Here is a 6,073-nt window from a genome sequence, read left to right on the forward strand (position 1 = left end):
GGGTTTAGGGTAGGGATGTCCCAAGGATCCCAGATAGCATTGACCATTGTGCATTCTTCTGTCTCTTTTACATAGCAGGTGATGAGTTCTGACTTCTGAACTTGAAAATATTAAATATCCTTATTATGTGAAATTGAATGAAACAATAATGTATGTTGATGGTCATATAATGTACAATATTCCATGATGTTTCTATATGATAACAATACAGTAATATATTTAATATGATGTACAATATTCCATGATGTTTCTATATGATAACAATAGAGTAATATATTTAATATGATGTACAATATTCCATGATGTTTCTATATGATAACAATAGAGTAATATATTTAATATGATGTACAATGTTCCATGATGTTTCTATATGATAACAATACAGTAATATATTTAATATGTCATATTTTTTAACAATTTCACTAATTCATTTTAATGAACTTAATCATTATGACACACCCCTCACTATTGTCATTGGTTGCACTAATTGCACTGTTTGTCTACATAACCTGGTTCAAGTATTAATGACATCACCCTGAAGAAGGCACAGTGATGCTGAAACGTTGGTAAATACCCATTCAATTGCTGGGAGTTTATACATGGAGTGTGCGACTTTATTTATTTTGATAGTTTATAGTTTATTCGCCGTTAGTCAGCACCTCCTCACAAACTATTTTTCTGGGTGTGCGCCAGCTCATGTTTTTTAACCTGTTAGGGGTAGGGGGCAGTATTTACACGGCCGGATAAAAAACGCCCCTGATTTAATCTGGTTATTACTGCTGCCCAGAAACTAGAATATGCATATAATTGGCTTTGGGTAGAAAACACCCTAAAGTTTCTAAAACTGTTTGAATGGTGTCTGTGAGTATAACAGAATTCATATCGCAGGCAAAAACCTGAGAAGATTCTGTACAGGAAGTGCCCTCTCTGACCATTCCTAGGGCTTCTTGACTCTCTTTATTGAAAACTTAGGATCTTTGCTGTAACGTGACACTTCCTACGGCTCCCATAGGCTCTCAGAACTCGGGAAAAAGCTGAATGATGTCTTTGCAGCCCCTGGCTGAAAAACATTAGCGCCTTTGGTAAGTGGTCTATCAGAGGACAATGAGACTGAGGCGCATGCACGAGGCGACCCCATGTTTTTATTTTCTCTGTCTTTGAACTAAACACGCTTTCCCGGTCGGAATATTATCGCTTTTTTACGAGAAAAATGGCATCAAAATTGATTTTAAACAGCGGTTGACATGCTTCGAAGTACGGTAATGGAATATTTAGAAATGTTTTGTCACGAAACGCGTCGGGCGCGTCACCCTTATTTACCCTTCGGATAGTGTCTTGAACGCACGAACAAAACAGAGGATATTTGAACATAACTATGGATTATTTTGAACCAAACCAACATTTGTTATTGAAGTAGAAGTCCTGGGAGTGTATTCTGACGAAGAACAGCAAAGGTAATAACATTTTTCGTATAGTAAATCTGACTTTGGTGAGGGCTAAACTTGGTGGGTGTCTAAATAGCTAGCCCTGTGATGCTGGGCTATCTACTCAAAATATTGCAAAATGTGCTTTCACCGAAAAGCTATTTTAAAATCGGACATAGCGAGTGCATAAAGGAATTCTGTATCTATAATTCTTAAAATAATTGTTATGTTTTTTGTGAACGTTTATCGTGAGTAATTTAGTAAATTCACCGGAAGTGTTCGGTGGGAATGCTAGTTCTGAACGTCACATGCTAATGTAAAAAGCTGGTTTTTGATATAAATATGAACTTGATTGAACAAAACATGCATGTATTGTATAACATAATGTCCTAGGATTGTCATCTGATGAAGATCATCAAAGGTTAGTGCTGCATTTAGCTGTGGTTTGGGTTTATGTGACATTATATGCTAGCTTGAAAAATGGGTGTCTGATTATTTCTGGCTGGGTACTCCGCTGACATAATCTAATGTTTTGCTTTCGTTGTAAAGCCTTTTTGAAATCGGACAGTGTGGTTAGATTAACGAGAGTCTTGTCTTTAAAATGGTGTAAAATAGTCATATGTTTGAGAAATTGAAGTAATAGCATTTCTAAGGTATTTGAATATCCCGCCACGGGATTACACTGGCTGTTGCGTAGCCCAGAGAGGTTTTTTAAGGGTAGGTAACAACACACCCGCCACGCTGATCCTCAACACAGGGGCCCCTCTGGGGTGCTGCTCAGTCTCCTCCTGTAGTCCCTGTTCACTCATGACTGCACGGCCAGGCACGACTCCAACACCATTATTAAGTTTGCCCATGCCACAATAGTGGTAGGCCTGATCACCAACAACGATGAGACAGGGAGGTCAGGAGGTCAGAGACCTGGCCATGTGGTGCCAGGAAAACAACCTCTCCCTCAACGTGATCAAGACAAAGGAGATGATTGTGGACTACAGGAAAAGGAAGACAGCACGCCCCCATTCTCATCGACGGGGCTGTAGTGGAGCAGGTTGAGAGCTTCAGGTTCCTTGGTGTCCACATCACTAACAAACTATCATGGTCCAAGCACACCACGATAATCGTGAAGAGGGCACGACAAAACCTATTCCTCCTCAAGAGACTGAAAAGATTTAGCATGGGTCCTCAGATCCTCAAAAGCTTCTACAGCTGCACCATCGAGAGCATCCTGACTGGTTGCATCTCTGCCTGGTATGGCAACTGCTCTGCCTCCGACCGCAAGGCACTACAGAGGGTAGTGCGTACAGCCCAGTACATCACTGGGGCCAAGCTCCCTGCCATCCAAGACCTCTTTACCAGGCGGTGTCAGAGGAAGCCCCCCCCCCCCCCCCCCCCCCACTCTCTGTTATCATCTATGCATAGTCACTTTAATAACTCTACCTACATGTACATATTCACCGTCTCACCTCATACTGTATTGGAGCAGCAGCAGCTGACTGCCTGGTTCAACATCAGTTCACCGTCTCACCTCATACTGTATTGGAGCAGCAGCAGCTGACTGCCCAGTTCAACATCAGTTCACCGTCTCACCTCATACTGTATTGGAGCAGCAGCAGCTGACTGCCCGGTTCAACATCAGTTCACCGTCTCACCTCATACTGTATTGGAGCAGCTGACTGCCCGGTTCAACATCAGTTCACCGTCTCACCTCATACTGTATTGGAGCAGCAGCAGCTGACTGCCCGGTTCAACATCAGTTCACCGTCTCACCTCATACTGTATTGGAGCAGCAGCAGCTGACTGCCCAGTTCAACATCAGTTCACCGTCTCACCTCATACTGTATTGGAGCAGCTGCAGCTGACTGCCCAGTTCAACATCAGTTCACCGTCTCACCTCATACTGTATTGGAGCAGCAGCAGCTGACTGCCCAGTTCAACATCAGTTCATCGTCTCACCTCATACTGTATTGGAGCAGCAGCAGCTGACTGCCCAGTTCACCGTCTCACCTCATACTGTATTGGAGCAGCAGCAGCTGACTGCCCAGTTCACCGTCTCACCTCATACTGTATTGGAGCAGCAGCAGCTGACTGCCCAGTTCATCGTCTCACCTCATATTGTATTGGAGCAGCAGCAGCTGACTTGATCGTTGATACTAATCATCATGTTTGAATCTGAGAGTAAATAGAGCCGACTACACTCTAAAAATGAAGGGTTCAACTGGAGTTGTTCTCAGATCCCCTAAGAACCGTAGGGTTCTTGGTCAATGAAAAAAAGCCCAAAAGGTTCTTCAAAGAACTTGTTAGAAGGTGGGTTCATCGAGGAACCTCCGTTGTTGCTGGACTTCTTCCGGGAACTTCGCAATTACAACTGAAAACGATGGTGACAAGTTTGGATGCGACAACAGTTAAAAAGGTTAAGTTGGGTTGATGTTTGGCTCTGAATATGTCTCGAAATAATGTATTATAATAATATAACATACTAATAATAGTTTTCTGTGAATATCTTCCATAACGTTACAAAAGTTAATGAACGTAAATATTAGAAAGCCGGGTTTGACCGTCGGCGTTGTATGAGCTACAGTACAGTACCGTTAGCTAGCTAGCTAACGTTATGTCCTAACTAGGCACAACTAGGTTTGGATTATTTCCTCAACTATATTCTTTCCCATATATTGTATATCGTTTCCATAAAGCCAACACGGCTTTACACTCATTAATGTAAGTTTCCAATCTAGAGCAGTTTTCACTTTTGTGATAATGAACTAGCTAACGTTAGCTTCGTTAACTAACTAACTAACTAACTAACTAACTAACTAACTAACTAACTAACTAAGGACGGTGACCTGTCCAGACGAGATGTTACAACGAACTGAATCATCAATGGAGGTCTTCCTCTTTATATAGCCTGCTACAGCATGCAATACTATTAACTCACAAGGGGGCATAACGTTACATGGACAATACTATCCCATTCTGGAAACGTTACATGTACAATACTATCCCATTTTGGAAACGTTACATGTACAATACTATCCCATTTTGGAAACGTTACATGGACAATACTATCCCATTTTGGAAAAGTTACATGTACAATACTATCCCATTTTGGAAACGTTACATGGACAATACTATCCCATTTTGGAAAAGTTACATGTACAATATTATCCCATTTTGGAAACGTTACATGGACAATACTATTCCATTTTGGAAACGTTACATGTACAATACTATCCCATTTTGGAAACGTTACATGTACAATACTATCCCATCTTGGAAACGTTACATGTACAATACTATCCCATTTTGGAAACGTTACATGTACAATACTATCCCATTTTGGAAACGTTACATGTCCGCCCCCTTGTGGAGGGAAATTAATATCTTAGATGGTACAGAACATGGACACAATGCAATTGGGATCAAGAAGAAGGTACAGATATGTTGTAGGACAGCTGCATTTGAAGTGTACATTTAACCTACATAGCAGTCAATACAAACTGACATCTATTAGCATACAAATGTGTGCAAATGATCTTTTCAGATCTTCTCAGAAATGAATTAGGTCCATGGAATGGATATAGACAAAAAGAGAATTCAAGGACTATCAGAGGTAGAGAGGCGAGGCAGGGGTGAGGACATCATCCTGCTATTTTGACAGTCCCTGAAGGACAATACAGAAGAGGGATTTGCTCTTATTCCTTCCCTTTCTCTAATGTATTTTGTAATAAAATTATTAAGTGTAGTAAGATCATTGCTTTACTTTACTAGGACTGGAGACCACAGCAGTGATTCTGCTCTTGCCCTACCTCTTCAATGAGGACCCGAGTGGCCTTTATGTCCGTGACAAGGTATGTCTATGCACCAATCATCTGTTTCTTCATAAACATAGGGGTGCATGCTTATATAAAACTACAGCTGAACATTTGTTATGTTCTTTGTTAATTGTTTGTGTATTAATCTTTTCTTACTTTTGTTGACACAGATTTCACCGCTCTTCACTCCTTTACTGCACATCGGTGGAAATCCATTTCACCATGAGAGTGAAATCCCGCTGGCCTTTGATGGGGAGAACATCCAGGCCCTCGAGGACGTCCCCATGGGACTTGGGGCTCTGCTACGTCTGGATTTTTATTTTCCCTTAAATTTCCCCAAAATGCCAGAAAAACACTTATGTTGTTAAGTGACTGTGTTCTGGGGATAAGAGAAGTTGGGGTGAAGTTACCAGGGCCGGTCATAAAGATGGAAAACTTCCTAACATAACTAAGTGAATATGATATACACACTAAAGCTGAAAAATCTGTATTTAGCATCAAGTCTACAATATTGTTAGTTTACCTATGATTCATTTTTAATGTTGTTTTTATTGTACATCATTATTTATAAATGTCATGAAAAGCACTAAGTAAATGTATTATTTATTATGGTCTGACATGTCTGCAGAAATGTTGCAATTTTGTAATGTGTTTTGTTTGGTAAATGGTTTTGTAAATATTAATTCACATTTGTGGTGCCACTAAATAAACAATTTATTATTTAAATCAATATTGTGAATATTATTATTATTATTATTCAAATGTTTTTATAATGGAGGGAGGATGGACAGGGAGTTAAAAAAAATTACCCCAAAAGGTTATTTGAGGAACCATGATAAG

The sequence above is a fragment of the Salmo salar genome, unplaced genomic scaffold (genome assembly GCF_965601325.2).
Source record: "Salmo salar unplaced genomic scaffold, fSalSal1 ptg000432l, whole genome shotgun sequence".
NCBI lineage: Eukaryota > Metazoa > Chordata > Actinopteri > Salmoniformes > Salmonidae > Salmo > Salmo salar.